This window comes from Pteropus medius, unplaced genomic scaffold, assembly GCF_902729225.1.
Source record: "Pteropus medius unplaced genomic scaffold, Ma_sr-lr_union100, whole genome shotgun sequence".
NCBI classification, from domain to species: Eukaryota; Metazoa; Chordata; class Mammalia; order Chiroptera; family Pteropodidae; genus Pteropus; species Pteropus medius.
Window position 1 is genome coordinate 22,963,162 of NW_024354875.1, and position 16,420 is coordinate 22,979,581.

Genomic DNA, 16,420 nt, shown 5'->3' on the forward strand with positions numbered 1-16,420 from the left:
CAGAAATTGGCAACCTTTGTTTTTAACTCAGGGACATTTCTATAAGCACTTTCATCTCATCCCAGGTATTACTTCTTGTTTCTAAAAAGTTTAAGAAATAATCTACATTCAAAAATGATTTGAATTACAAAAAACAAATATAACTACACCTTTTCAAGATCACAGCATTTAATCAAAGTAAAGAATGTCTATAAGATGCGCTTGCCATAAAGAAGTTTCTTAGAAGATGAGGGATAATAAAAAGTGGGGAAAACAGGAACTTTGAAACTCAATATCTGAAAGAGAACTCAAGCTATCAGGTAATTGAAGAATTAAATACTTAAATATAAGAGTAAACAGCTGTTACGACCATGACCAAATGACAAGCAGAAAGGGAAAAAAATTAGTAGTAGTAAGACCCTAATTTAGGGAAAAAGCCAAGTTCAAAAATGTAAACAAATGTGAGTGGTGTGGGCAAGTGGTGAACAAAGACACAGAAATGTGTGTCAGAGTTGGTGATAAGGATAAAAAATTTAGCAAAGGAAGATCAAGTGGGGGAACTCCGTGTAGAAAAGGCAATCGCGGAGTCTAAATTGGTCAGAACAGTTCTGATTTCAAATATTTTGCTTGTCAAATCATTTTGTTCTGATTTTTAGTTCAAAAAATATAGTCACAATTGAATCTATTTGTATCCACGATTCCTATAAGATTATCTTTAACATAGGAAAATCTCAATTTATTTGTTGATAATTATAATTACCTGGAAACTCACATCAAAGAAAGTGCATTAAAAAATAACCATTCCTAAAGAATAAACACATACTTATCAGTGGTCCTTACCTATTTACTGGTATTAATATAAAACTGGAGTCTAGAAGGTCTGTTTAGGTTAGGAAATTGGTGCCACACTCACCTCTACTGATATCATCAGTGCTGGGTGGTGATGAAGCCATTATCTGCCAAAATCTGAACCATCCTTGCCAGGTTTGGGGGTTCTGTAGAGAAGTTACTGCTACCACGTCTGACTGCCATAGCTCAGGAAAATGGTGCAGTCATTCCTCTTAGTGTAGAATATACTTGAAAAGATGTTTAAGGGACCTATGTAATATTAAGCCCAAGAAATACAATATTAGTGGTGTTTTAGACATGGAATGTAATAGCTAACAATTATGGAATGCGTACTATGTTCCAGGAACTGATGCATTATCTCATTTAATCCTTTCAACAATCCTATGGAGTATAGATATCGTTATTAAACACATTTTACAGGAAATCTAGGCTTAATGAGGTTAAAAATTGCTCAAGACAACAGAGCTAGTAAGAGGCAGGATTGGGATTTGAATCCATACAGTCTGGTGCTTCAGGTGTGCATATCCATAACCACAATGCTACAGGTATACTCTAACTGACTGGGGGGAAAAATTAGTTTTCTAAAAAAGGGCAAATTAATTTCCTCAGAAGTAATGTGTTTGGGGGGAAAAAGTAATGTGTTCACTTTATCCTATACCAGATGCTTAATCAACTCACATTCTAAAAAGTTAGACTGGCATTTATGTACCAACTCTAAATAATCAAATTTTAGATCTTTAACATTTATAACATTTTACAATTTAAAATAATGAAGCATAGACAGTCCCTTAGTCTCCAAGACAGAGTGATATGGGGATGATAGTAATAGTGCATTCCCTTCAGATGAAATGACAAGGAAATACATCTAAACCTCATACTTCATTTATTAGAACTATTTGAGTCCAGTAAATTGCTTACAACAATCTAATAGGTCACTTTAAAAATAAAGTGTCGTCAGTATGCTTGTAAGTTTCAACGATTTATATTTACTGGTAAAGAACTTTTATCTTTGATACCTTATTCAAAATCCACGTATCACTGAAATCAACATACTATCTAAATCCATACAAATTGTGGCTTTTCCTCTAACCTACTTCCTTTTAAGTATTAGTATTAAGTATTAGTATTCATTTACATCTTAGTTTACTACATTTAGTTTTTGAAAGTTTCGTCTAATTTCACCAGACTACTTGCCTCACAATTTCCCTACCTCTTTCTAAATGGATGAATTTTGACTGCAAAAGCCGTTGCTACACTATCAAAGATTAATATCAAGATTTAAAAAGACATGACTGTAAAAGTACATCACCACCAAAACTGAATCACCGATAGAAACGAATGGTCCCAATCGGCTCCAACCCTGAAAGGAGAGGACTCGCAGACACAAAATAGGGCAGGCAGGGAGTGGGAGGAGGGGAAGGTCGGGAAAGGCAGTGCTTGATTCAAATCAATGCTAAACATTCACTGCGCCACTTACTGAGCGCAAAAAAAAAAAAAAGAGAGAGAGAGAGACTGGGCGGTATTTCGAGCAGTGGGCCCTGGAGGTACCAGGACGGGACCAAGAGCCCGTAGCCAAGACTCAGGCGCCGGGGAGCGGCAAGGATGAATCGGAACCCCTCGCCAACTAGGCGAGGGCGGCCAGCCAGGGCTGGGCCTCCAGCGCCCCGCTCCTGGCGCCCGTACATTTGACGGCCCAGCCGCCAGTCCACCGGCCGGTCAGCCGCAGCCGCTTACCGGTGGCGCCTCGCTGCCTCCTCCGGGACAGCCCTTCAACGGTTGCCGCAGTCAGAGCACCACCCCGCGGTGGGGTACGTCGAGTCGGCTGTAGCTCTCGGATCCCCGCAGCGCCGCCACTCTCGCGAGAAGCCGGCGGAGTCCGCGAACTGGGGGGAGGAGGGGAAGGGAGGGGCATTAACGGTGGCAGCTGGTTCTGCGCCGGATCCGGGAGAGGGGCGGGCGCCATTGTGCTTTGCTGCGGTCTGCTCTGCCTCAGTCCTAGAACTTCGTGGAGGAAGGCGGCGGCGTGGTCGCTGCGAGCGGGACGCTCCTTGTTCAGTGCCTGCTCCAGAGCACAGGTAATAAGCCGCGGAGCTCGGGCGTCTCCTGGGGGAGGTGGTTCCAGTCAAGGCCGCAGGTGGGGGAGGGGAGGAAACAAAGTGCAGGCCCGGGGACGCAGAGGCCGCTTCCTCCTTCGCAAGATGGGGTGAAGGAGCTCGATCTGGGACCGCGCGGGTACGAAGGGATGCCGGCACAGGCCTCCTGTGCCGGTGGCCTTTCGTCTGGTGGTGGAGTTTGTGACGGGCTGAGGGGAGCAGATTGTGCGTCTTCTAGACGTGCGGCGGGTGAGGGCCAGGCCTTGAGCCTTACTTTGGGCGGCCTCTTCGACTGGGGTAAGGAGGGTCCTCCAGGGCCCTGCGGGCCGGGAGGGTCCTAAGTGAAGTATTTAGTGAGCGCGATGTCGAAGGCGGGGTAGATAAGGGCTCTGCCAACCCCACCTCGAATCCAAGGGGCTTTATCAGCCCCTTAGATGAGATGTGAAGATGTTCCCATTGATCGTTCCAGTACTTGATTGAGTATCTTGATACTTTGGGGGGAGTTCTTTTTGTGTTGTGGTAAATTCTTCAAATTGAAATAGGTGGTGATATGTATTAAAAACGGACTTGTTGGCGTAAGAAGTAAAAATATGGAAGGCACCAGTAGAGTACTCCTTCATTTTGATGAAACTGCGTAGTGAAGACTTCAGAACGTGTGCAAACACATCAAAAAATACTACAATTAATACTTTTTTAATGTACAAATGTAGATAATATAATATGTGGGAAGAAATCTCTGTCTTGATAATAAATTCGTCACCACTAGTGTCTTTTGGCACTTTTAAGAGTAAATGTGCCAGATGAATTTGAATTTAGTAAGATTTTCCGATTTTATAGGATCTTTTAGGTATTTTTCTTTTTCCATTGTTTTAAATCTCCCCTTTTCTTAATTACTATCTATTTCTGTCTGGAACTCAGAGGTATGGTTAAATATGATATTTTTTTAATTTAAAAATCAAGCAGTATATTGTTAAGGCAGACACAGTATAACTAGGTTTTTCCATGAGATAAATTTTGTTTCAGAAATGGGTCAGTATTTCACTTAAAACTAACTCTATTATTTCGTGAAACAGCAGTGGTGTATGAGGCTTTAGAGTCAGAAGATCTGGGTTTGAGTCTTTATTTTTCTATAATTACTTAATCTTCTGATTTCCAGAGAAACATAGCAGTTAGTTCCTAGACTTGAAGTGGAGATTAAATTAGATGAGGTAGTGTGTAGGAGTGTACATACTGTAGACCTAAACTTGGAGAGTGAATTTTTAGTGGAAACTAACAATTGGAATTGATTCCTAAAGTCCAATTTTTTATTCAGGAATTCTGGTCCGAATAACCTTAAAGTTTACTCTGCTTTGTAATGTGTTCCCCACAGAGTGCTGACTGCTTCACACACAATATATATATATTTATGTAAGTTCTCTACTACGGATGTTTTTAAGTAAGAACTTTTTACAACTCTATTTTCCCCTAAATATACCACAGATGTGAGCATGATGGGTATGTAGTCTTGGGTTTATTCCAGTGTGGCATGCTGGGTCTGATGTCTTGAATGGGATTAATGATTTATAATTCCTACATTTAAGTACAAGTGATTTCTGTTTCTGCCTCATAGGCAAAAGAGCTTATGTTCCTAGATAAGGCACAAATGTGTCCCTATATAGACAATATATATGTCTTACTTGAAGGTTAGATGTGAAAAGTCATTCTTGGCACTCATGCAGCCAATTTTAAATCAGCTCTGTATCCACTTCACACAACTCTTCATCTAGTTTATGTTCAAGTTACCCACATTTTAATATTATCATTTAGGAAAATAATTGTAATAGTGCAAAATTACCAAATAATATAAAACTTTTTGAAAATTTATTTGTTGTATCCTGGCTACTAGATTAGGGCTTCACATTACCAAGAATGAGCTTGACACAGCCTCCTCCCTCCACAACTCATAATTTAGTCATCAGACTAATGTAGAAACAACTGCTGTTATATGAGTGTTAGTACGTAGTACTCTGGGAACACAAAGGAGTGTTTAATCTTGGAATTTCACAGCAAATATTGCTTTAAATGAGATGTGGAGGATGACTAAGAGTTTGATAAGGAAATTGCAAAGTCATGGTATCATAGTTTTAAGAATGGACAGTTTGTTCCCCATAGCTGACACATTTGAATGGAAGGTTAGAACAGGACGTGAAAGACCTTCTGTATTGTTTTACAAAGCTAGTGCTCTGTACTGTTGGAAATTGAGAGCTGTTAACATTCCTAAACCAAATAAAAATGATTTTTTTTATATTCTTTGCTGATACATACTTTTGTAACTACAGATAATTAAGTGCCAATACATACTTCTGTAACTATAGATAATTAAGTACCACTGCCAATAATAAACATTGGGAAATGCACAGGCTTGCACCAAATCTCATTTTTAAACGGCAAATTATATTTAAAAACTAATGAATCTTTTAACTGTTAAGTAAAAGCTGATCACATTAGGAAGATTATGATTTAAAATGAGTTAAGATTTTGAATCCCTACTAAGATATACTTGAATTCACTAAAGCAGAATTGTTACCCTGAAAATAATTATATTCTCAAAAATCATTATTTTACAAAAATTCTATCTTTAATACAGTTGCTAATCATAAGACAAACCCAAAAGTGAGGGAATAAAATTATAATTTGAAAGTTGGCTGGGGTTTGATTTTCACTGACCTTAATTTTTAACGTTTCTTCTCTGGTCTGAACTCATTATCAAAGCTGGTTTTTCTTGCTCTCAAATCATTTCCATGTAACTCTACCGGTTAGACTAGAAAAATTGAACACCTGGTTTTAAAATCAACTACTGCTCTACACCCACTTTTGTCAACAGCTTTAAAAGAGGGCAAATTTTGAATCTTAAAAGCTAGTTCTGACCTTTCCATTATGATCATTGTGCTTCGGTGTAATTCATTTCTCACTTTCCAGAAAAAAACCCTAAAGTGGTATCTACTTATTGAATGAAGATCGAAACTTGAGACTTATGGATTGAATACACTTCAGAAGAGAACAGATTATCTTATAAAGTACTGTGGTGTAGACTTAATATAATAGTTATATTTTCTCATGGAGATGTTAAACTTTTTTCTAGTTGTTTTAACATTTGGCTATATATTTGTGTCTTAAATATTTGTTAGCTAAAAATCAAATGGCATTCTTTTTTAAGACACAGAAAGTTCAGTGTTTTCGAGTGCTTGCCTCGTGTGACCACCCTTAGCTTCCATGTCTACTAGGATCAATAAATAAAACACTAGGATTTCTGAGAAAAAAATTTTCACCAGAAGCAGGTTTTTTAAAACAAAAGGGTATGCCAAGTAGAGATAATGGAATTGTAACTATGTTTGTATTCCTGGAAGACAATTGACCATTGGCATTGGTATTGCTTTATTGCTGCATAGCAGGCCACTTCAAAATCTAGTGGATTAAGACTACTGTTTACTATTTTTCTGTAATTCTGTAGAACTGTCCTGCTGGACAGTTCTGCTGGTTTTGCTTGGGTTCACTTATGTACTAGCATTCTGGTGGAGGATTTCTCGGGCTGGAAGGTTCAAGATGGCATCTCTCCTATATCTGGCAATTGGTGTTGGTTAACGTCTAGCCTCTGCTCTGTGTGGTCTTTTCCATCATGGGTTTCTCAAAGCAGCAATGCGAGAGAAGGAAAATGGAAGTTATAAGACTTCTTACAGCCTGTCAAATCCTATAATGTCACTTACACTGCATTCTTTTAGTCAAAGAAAGTCTCACAAGGCTAGCCCACATTCACAGGGTGGGGAAATAAGATTTCACCTCTGCTTGGGTAGACAAGAACATCACAGTGCAAAGGAGTGTACATACTCAGATGGGAGGGATTTGTAAACATATTTTATAATTTACCACGAGTTGCTTAGAACATTTTAAGAACACACATTCTTAATGATGATCAGATTTATTTTAAAATAGAGAATGGTAAAATGAACCAGAAGTTATAGGTTAATTGTTGAAGACACTTGATTGGTCCTTGGAGGTTCATTATTGTTTCTACTTTTGTGTGTGTTTGAAATTTTTCATAGTAAAAAATTTTAAGGCGCACTCAGATCATCTGCTAAACTGTATTTTGTGAAGTGATTTTAACCCTAGCTTCCACTTAGTATTTACTAGAATAGTACTTTATTGTTTAAAATTTGCTACTTACTTCGTGGTACATAGATGCTAAGAAGTGGAAACCAGCAGTAGTGCAATTAGGGAATTATTCTTGGGAGTTCTTTACAGATTTTATTGTACTATAAGTTCATTTTCAAATAACCGTTTTCCTTATTTATCGAAGTAATACCAAGTACATGAAAGAAATTTTGCAAAACAAGAATAAAGAAGAAAACAAAACCCACTCATATATAGTAAAATGTTAATGGCTATTTTTTCCCCAAATATTTATGCATGTAGTTCTATAAGGTATATAAGTTTCTTTACCCTGTGGTCATTATCATCCTTTACATAAATGTTAATGACTTTAAAGTCTTTTTTATAGTGTTTTAAAGACAAATTTCAAATAATGAAAAGCCACTAGAATGCCCACTAAGCTGTTTGTATACTGACAGTATTGCTTAATAATAGCTAGTATTTGCTTAATACATACTGTGTGCCAGCAAAGTTCACAGTATACCTGTAAAGTTGGTAATATTATTATTCCTATTTTATAGGTGAAGAAATTCAGCGTTAGAGTGAGGAAGCCTAGAGTCACACCAAGTAAAAGACACTTGAAATCTTGCCACTCTTAAATATGCTTCTACTAAAAGGAATTGGCGAATGTGCTAAAAATCAGGCAATGCTTGATTTATCTGGCCTAGCCTCTGTTTCCTATTTTCGAAAAATTACTTTTAGAAATGAATACATTTAAAATTAAAGGAAAAGTCTCAGGTATGGGCCATACTATTTGTTAATATGGATAGGGCTGGAGCCTTTCTGTTAGTCTGGTTATTTGATTTATGACTTCTGTGGCTTGACAGATCCTGAACACAAGACTGTTATTCTAGTAATAAGACACAGTGATCTATATAAAGTGGTGGAAGAAGATATATGCTCTTTGAGAGACCGCTTTATAAATAGAATCGACAAAACTTTTGAATATTACAGTATTTCTCTGATCTTAGGAATTAATAGCTTTCCAAATTTAGTAAATCAGTAAATCCAAGCCCTACTTCGCACAACTCAGAGTAGTACTCAGAGAAAGCTTTACTCTTAAGTAGGGTAATAAGCAGACATCCTTTGTTCAAGTGTTTTCCTATATATTGCCTGAAGTTTTTCGGTTCACTTTTTCATGGTGCTCCAAATTTTAGTTATAATCAGTGGAGGGGGACACTAAGGCTGACCAGATAGAAGTTACAGTACAAACAGAAGGCAGGGAGAGATCATGCATGTATATGGGAAAAAGTAAATAGATCAGTGTAAGTAATTTAAAATATATTCTCACCTCAGACAGCTTTCTAGTGCTTTCGAAACTCTTTCCAACCTGCTTCTAGTCCTCTTCTGGGTACTTCATCCTACTCATTCTTGAAAACTAACTCATCTTGGTTTGTTTCCTTGTCCTCTACTCCCAACTCCATGCAGAGAGAGAGAGAGAGAGAGAGAGAGAGAGTGTGTGCGAGCGCGCGCGTGTGCGTGAGTGTGCGCGCGCGCATTCAGTATTCTGACTAATTCCTCCCGCCCTACCACTCTTTTCTAATTGAGTTGTATTGAATCTGCTTTCTATCCATTTACTTTGGACCTTCACTGTCTCTTCTTAATAACTTGTTCTTTTTTTTCCTCTCCATGCTTTACCCATTTATTAATCCCTCACAGTATCTTGCACTGGCCCCCTTTCCCCTTCCAGTCTCTTTCCTTGTCCCATTAAAACTGTACTTATAACCCAGGCTTTACATCAAACAGATTGTAGTCCTTAAATAATAAGTCATTCTTAATAGATGATTACTGATGTCTGGCTCCATAGAACTTGTTCTTAATACTGATTTACTTCAGCTTTTTGTTTGTTTTTAACTGTTGCTTTTTCAGAATCTTTAGTAGTTCCTAAGCCTGTGTCCTATATCAGTAATTTGCTCACCATAGTTCCACAGAAGTAGTAAATAATAGGTTCGGTGTTGTAAGAAATGTAAGAACCCATATATTAATCTTTTATCATTAAGGCTAGGCAAAAGTAGGTAAAGTTTTTGTTAGACTACTAGTTGTTTCATTTTTGAGAGCTCTAATTGACAGGAATGTAATTTTTGGGATCTTTAAGGAGAAAAATAATATACAAATTACTGTGGTGAAAAGCTTGAAAACTTGCCTTATTAAAGTACAAACTCCTAAGCAGAGGACACAGGATTGTCTTTACGGTTTGAATATAGTCTACTTTATGTATTTATTTCCTTCAGAGTGCTTTCTTTTCCTCCCTCCCCTTCAGTTTACACTTAGATTTGTTAACACCTTTAATATCTTTATGCCTTCTTTCTCTTTTTCTGTTTTCATTCTTCAAAGGTCAACTCAAATGTTACCTCCTCTGAAGCCTTTTTTATCTGGAACTTTTGCCTCCCGGAACTTTTGCCTCCCCTTTCAGTACTCCCATAACATTTACAGGTTTGTTTTTGTTTTTCTTTTAGGTATAATGATTTTCAGCAGTCTGGTATGAGTAATCTAGCAATTAGTATAATTGCTAATTATTCTAGTTGGTATTTGTTGGGCTTATTGACCTTGATCCTTCACCAGTTTTGGAAAATTTTCAGCCAATATCTCCAATTTTTTTTCTCTATCCTAGTTCTTTCCTTCTATAACTCCAATTAAATGTACAAAAGACTTTCTTACTCTTTTTAGTGCCTCTTAAACCCTTGCCCATATTTATCATAATCTGTTTTTTCATTCTTCTTTCTGGATAATTTGCTTCTAGCCTATTTCCCAGTTCCCTAGTTTCCAGTTTTGCCTAGTTTTCTGTTAAATTCATGAGGTCCCCACTTTGCTAAGGTTGGGACTGTCTCTTCTGCTTTGTTGACTCTTATCTCTTGGCAATGGATTGATTTTTTTTTCTTGTATTTTTGTGTGTTATAATGTTTGATGGAATGCCAAACGTAAATAAAAGAACGGTAGAAATTGTTGAATATTTATGCCTGGACGTGGACTTACTCTACTTCTGTCAGATTGTTAGTGCGGTGGGTTGAGTTGGTTTAGTCTGTAGTTGAACTGGGCTTGAGCTTTATTATTCGCTTTATTTACCTTCCAAGTGCTCCAGTAGTGGGCTGTTGCTGCATGGTCCTTATTGTGAGGCCTGGAGTGTCTGGGGATTTTTTCCAGTATTCTTCCTGCAGCAGCAGACTGCTGGAACAAATAACAGTAACTCCCCCGGTTACAATAGACTGCTGTTGCTTCTTACTTGGAGCAAAGCTCACAGTAAATCGGGTATTCTTAATTCTGTGCATCCTTCTCCTTTCTTAGGCAGGCTCTTTGTGCATGAATCTCAGAGGTGGGGCTGTCCCAAGATTTCTGCTCTTCTCCTTGCTTCCTAGAGTTCAGAGTGCAGGCAGACCCCTGTCACCACCTTTGTCCCTTCTAGCTGATCTTTGCTTAGTATTGCTGGAATATCTTGGGCAGGCAGGTTTCATAGCCCTTCTCTAGTAGCCACAAGACATCTGCCTTGTATCAGTGCAGTCTTTACAGAAAATGGATTTCCTATCCCTTTTCTAGTAACAGCTGATTCCACCTTGTACTTATACAGCGTCTGGAGCATGGGTGAGCTTCTTGAGGGTGAGCTTCTCTTAAACATAGGCAGGCCCTATGTGGTCATACTATAGAAAAAGTAAGACTTGCGGATCTCTTGTTTGTCCTTGTTCTTTTTTATTATGAGCACTCAGTGGGTTCCTGTGGAAAGACACCTTATATTAGGGCTCCCAAAATTTCCATATTGTCACGGTAGCAAATACGTGGTCTTTAGAAATTTAAGAATTCAGTAACATTTGGCTGTTTCTTCTTATTAGCTTTTGTGGTGGCCACCTTTGTCCCATCTCCTTTTTGGAGAGGCTTGCCATTTTTTATAGTTCAGTTCATCTGGTTGCCTTGCAACCTCAGTTCTAGTGGATGCAAGAAAAGTGATTTACTTAGATTATCTGGCTTACTCTTTTATGTTAGAGTAGGTGTGATGTTCTCTTGTGGCTCTGTATACTAAGCAGAGGTGGAACACTTCTCAGTTTTGTTTGATTTATTTTCCTTGAAAATATTCAAGTAAAGTTGGGAGAATAGTAAAATTAATGTCCATATACCTCACCTACATTCAGTAGTTAATATTTTGCTGTATTTGCTTTATATAGATTATATGTAACCTTATAAATAGTACTTATTTTCTAAAATATCTATTGTTATTTTAGAACCATTTAATACTAAGTTGCAGATACGACACTTTACTACAATTCAGTCTATTCAAAAATTTTTCTGAAACGGGATCCAACCAACATTCATGCATTGCATTTGATTTTGTTTCTTTAGTCTCAAACTAAAACAGTACAATATTGTCTTATTCTTTTCTTTTTGACATTGATTATTTGAAGAGTCCATGCCAGTTATCTTACAACATGTCCTCCATTTTAGATGTGACTCATCCTCATGGTGTCCTTTACGTTTAACTATGTTTATTGTATTTTTCAGTTCTAAAATTTGTTTAGTCCATTTTTTCAAATGCTCTTTTTGCAGTGTCCTCTTCCCTGAACATATTTTTAAGCTTTCTCTTTATTTAAACGTTGTAAATAAAGTAGTTTTATATAATCTACCTCAAGTACTTGGCTTGACATTTTGCTAATCTATTATTTCTCTTGTGTATTGCGTCTCAAGGACCTTGTTTATGATGCCTTATTTCATTGTTGCTTAGTTATCCTCTGCTCATTATACTTGAAAGATTGTAGAAATAATCTGAAGCCTAGCATGAAGGTATATTCTTCCAGGAAGATTTGTATTTGCTTCTGTCAGGTTCTTGCTGGTTTACTAGATTGGGATTACCTTAAAACAAATCAAAGGTTTGAACTTGTATTTGCCATCCAGGACTTAACAATCTTAGCTGCAAATTTGCCCAAGAACTATTTTACTCTGGTTTAACTCTTATCCTGTAGTCCGGACTTTGGAGTCCAGCCAGTTGTGATGAAGTGAACCATTAGATTTTTAACCATGTGCATGGCCTGGGCTTTGATCTTCTTCCGTGAGATTTGCAAAATGAAAATTTGGATTTTCTGGAATTTACATATTCCTTAGGGCAGAAGTGGCTTTTGGACATTCATAACTTTTGGATTCTTAGTTTCTCTTCATTATTTATATAGCAACTCCTTATTACCTCGTCAACCTTTCATTGCTTTTAAGAGAATGTTCTTTACATTTTATCTAACATTTTTCATTGGAGGGGAGGGGATTGGTTTGAATAATCTGCCATTATCAGGAACTGAAGATTTTTCCCGTAGCATTTTGTATATATCTCTATTATATTGTATCATATTTATATATGTATTTATTTAATTCCATTAACTTCACTTACCCCTGAAATATGAGTTCAGGAGATAGACTTTATTTTACTTTCCTAGAGTTTAGCATCTGTTATATGGAAGTATTCAATAATTAACTCTTAAAAATTGATCTGTGGCTAGATGGTAGTTGGAAATTAAGTGGAAAAAGTGGGTTAGATTTCTGGATGCTAGGCCAAAGAATTTAGACTTCTTTTTGAAAGTAGTAGAAAATAATTGAAAGTTTGATTGGGAAATGGTGCCATTATTCATAGGGTAAAATACAAAAGAAGAAAATGCGTACGTTAATAATGAATTCCCTTTAGACAAAGCCTACCATGGTATTATCAGAGATAAAACATCATTGGTTTACCCAGAGTGGGCCTGATATCCAAGTAAACTCTTATTGGAAAACATTGTAACATTCAATTTAAATTTGTGTATTCTATTAGAAGTTATGAGATAGTTTTTCAGTTGTGTATAACATAAGGTCTTGGTAACTTGAAGATAATATCAGAAACATGAAAATGATGAATGCTGTATGCAAATAGAGTGGCAAGACGTGGAAACAGGCATGACTGATTAGGTAAACTAGCAGTTATATATCAACTTTTTCCAAGAAACTCTATATTTGAAGTTGAAAACTTCAATAAAGTAAAAATCTCAAATATTGATCACAATTTTTGTGGCTCTGTGGCTCATTACCTTCTTTCTGCATTTGAAGCAAGTTCTTGAGAATGGAAAATATGGTGGCCTCTTGCAGCTCCCAGTGCCTCAGCTTAGTCATAGATTGTTGATAAGGAACTTGAGCCTATAATTCCAGTTGGACTCATGGTGCCTACGACTTCAGTGAGTCTCAGAGTACAAATTGTGTTATGGAAGTTTCATGGCAGTGATGAGTGCTGTATGCAAATAGAGTGGCAAGACATGGTAGATAGGCACATAACTTACGCTCAAGCTCTACTGTCCTATCTGACTTCACCTGGAAAATACAAGATGAAAGATGAAATTAAAAATTTCAAGATGTCTGCTGTGTGTCATCGGTGTTAGTTGTATGAAGCCACTATCTATGTATTGTGTATTTCCAAAATATATCAATGTTACTGTTGACAAATAGTTGAAGTAAAGTGATAACTTATTAAATATATCTATCTGACTTTTCTTCACCCTTCTGTTCCAATAATAGAGTGCAACTGTAAACTCTAGATTGTTCCGGAAAAGATACAGGCTTTTTTGGTACAAGGTTGCCCTTTATGAAGAGACAAACACTAGTGAAAAACAAACAATCCCTTCATAGGGGCTGGTGGGAGGGGCATTCTCGCCATTGTGTCCTCCATGCTCAAAACTTTCACCTCCAAAACCATCATCAGTGTGCTCTTAAGTCTTGTCAGAGTGTCACAGGGTCGGCCGGCCTCTTGAAAAAACTCACTTTTTTTCCTCATGTTTACAACTTTATGCAGTGTATTGGGTTCAGGTCAATGAGGTTTTTGTGTTTTATTTACAAACCTATTACGGGAAATATTTCCAGAAATACATTGTTCCATTAAAGAGACTGGAGCCAAGCTGCCCAAATCTTGTTTGGGAAGCAAAAGCTTCTAGTAAACTGGTGTCTCCCATGTTGCTTTAGTTGGCCTTTCTCTTTAGATCCCAACCTGTCAGAGTCACAGCTGTGGGGATCTATTGTTCACAGAGCTCTCCTACCCCTTCTGCCCCAGGAGGCAGGAGGCTGAGTGCCACCAGGATGTTTATATTGTCCTTTCTGTCAGGACACACTTGGGACATTTTTCTCAAGTCGCACAAATTATTTCAATTAACATAATTTCTGACAGCAAGAGACTCTTCGAGGAAACAGCTGGTAGTATCACAAAAATCTTTTTTAGGACAACAGTTAAATCATGTAGTTGTATTTTTTCAAGTTTGTGAATGAATTGTACAACAGTGTAAAAATAAAGTTTATCCTAATTTAAAAAAAATTTTTTTCAGGATGTCAGTGGCAGAGCTTTTAATCAAGCTTAGGGCCCTGAGCGTCTACATAGGTCACACAATGAAGCCAGCCCTGGTGTGGGAAGTTTTTATCTTACCACCAAACACAGCTTGACTGTCCAACTGTGGAATCAAATCTAAAGAAATTTAGGAAACAATTAATATAGAGTGACAGAAAAAAACTAAGATACCATTGTACAAATGAACTTTTTGTTGTATTCTAAGTCTTGATTAAAAGTAGTAAGCTTCAAGTACCTTTTTCCTTCTGGTGTATTATTTTTGCTTAAACCTTTTTTAAAATAGCATTTAGAACGAAATTATGTGGTTATTTGTGTACTTTGTTCTATACTAGACTACAGCTTCTTCGTAATAACTATCCCAGTATAGTCAATGTTGTCCCCTTACCTCATCTTCTTGTTTAGTAATAATTAATGTGCCTGGCACATACTGAGTATCTAAAAAACTATTTGTTAAATGAGTGAGTAAACTTAAAAAGATGCCTCATAGTACCTTGTAAGTGGTCTGGTAGACATTTTTCAAGGACTGCACGTTTTAATTATTTTGCAATCTTTTTGTGCTTTTGACCTACAACTTATGCAACCAAATTATATAAGTTCTTTGGTAACACCTACATTGTCAGAATTCAATCAATTTATGTAGAGGAGTTCCCAAAAATAGTTTCATACAGTATAAATTATATCTCTCAGAGGACTCTACCTCTTTGCCTTCTCTCAGGAGGTTTGTTTTGAGCAGATTTCTTACTAGGTTAGTTTCATTCTACAAGTAAGTCTGCAAGTAAGAATTGGGTATAAGTAAACTTATAAACTACTAGAGGTATGATTAAGAAGAAGCATTATTGTTTTTGAAAAACTGACTATAGGCCTGATTGTCCTAAAAAGCATTTTGTCTTCCTGTTTAAAATTCTCAGATCACAAATAGTCACTTGTTTAGTATTTTCATAGTCTTGATAAAATAACAAATCTGCTTCTTGTTAAATCATTTATGGGCTTTTGCATGTCAGTGTTTTAATCATTAATATACTTTCTAATGTATATTTTATTTAAAAGTCCAATTAATAATACATCTCTTAAATAAAAACTTTTGTATGGACATATGTATGTAGCTTATAAAAAACTTAAGTGATCGTATGCTTAATCATTCAAACCAGGCCACTTTTAAGAGACAACCCAAGCACTATTAATAATTATTCTGGGGTAATGAGCACAAATTAGGACTTTTCTGGCCATAAACTAGGACTGTTCTAGGCAAACCAGGAAATATGGTCATCCTACTTAAAAAGAAAACAGCAATCCTTTGCCCCACCCTTTATTCTCGTTCCGAGTCCCACTTTCTAAAGGCAGCAACCCTCAACTTTTTAGCTTTTCTAGGATTTACCTTTATATTTTTAAATAATGTGTTTATGCTGTTATTTCATTTTTCAATATTATGTTTTCTTTATTCACCGTCGTCCTTACTTCCCCTACCCAGCTCCATCCCAAAGCATGTTTGTAGCAGTGTCAGTAGACTGTTTCTATTAAAGCTATATGAATATTAAAGAGTTCACCCAAACAGCAATATCTTTTCTTGAACAATAGCTCTATTTTCCCATTAGAAAATTTATTAAATTGCCATTTGTTTTGTGTGCTCAGCATTTTCTTTGCCAAATATATCATCATCTTTGCCACATGCCAGTATAGTTAACATTTGATGCTGTTTTTTTCTTAGAGCTTTGCTTCCATTATCTGTGATCCTGCTCCAGTCTTGATAAGTTAACTCCCTATGCTTTCTGCATACCTTTGAAACTGCTTCCTGGGTTTTGTGTCTGGTTCTTAGTTCCTTACCTCCCATTTCCCTAGGATGTGACATGCTCTTTATTTAGCTTCTCCTGGTGGTTTTGTTTTTTGATTGATTGTTTTTAAAGATCTTGCACATCTGAAAATATGTCCTATTCTCCATCTCACTTTTAGTTGTCAGATTGGAATTTAAGCTAAACATTTTTCTCAGTAC

The 16,420-nt window shown here is 36.8% G+C and overlaps 2 protein-coding genes across 11 annotated transcripts in view; one reads left to right on the forward strand and one right to left on the reverse strand.

The window, feature by feature from the left end:
* BAZ2B (bromodomain adjacent to zinc finger domain 2B) overlaps positions 1-2,686 on the reverse strand; it is a 292,925-nt gene extending 290,239 nt beyond the window's left edge. The window contains exons 1-2 of the mRNA XM_039855749.1: positions 2,563-2,686; positions 893-1,077 (exon numbers count right to left, since the gene is read on the reverse strand). The gene's annotated coding sequence lies outside the window, so the exon portion shown is untranslated. The remainder of the gene's footprint in view (positions 1-892; positions 1,078-2,562) is intronic.
* Positions 2,687-2,742: 56 nt separating this feature from the next.
* Positions 2,743-16,420, forward strand: part of MARCHF7 (membrane associated ring-CH-type finger 7) — a 45,976-nt gene continuing 32,298 nt past the window's right edge. For 4 of the 10 annotated variants that reach the window (XR_005651317.1, XR_005651318.1, XM_039855741.1 and 1 more), the window contains exons 1-2: positions 2,764-2,903; positions 7,628-7,673. The gene's annotated coding sequence lies outside the window, so the exon portion shown is untranslated. Of the gene's footprint in view, positions 2,904-7,627; positions 7,674-16,420 lie in introns of all 10 variants that reach the window. The other 6 variants (XM_039855744.1, XM_039855743.1, XM_039855740.1 and 3 more) reach the window with 5 other exon arrangements.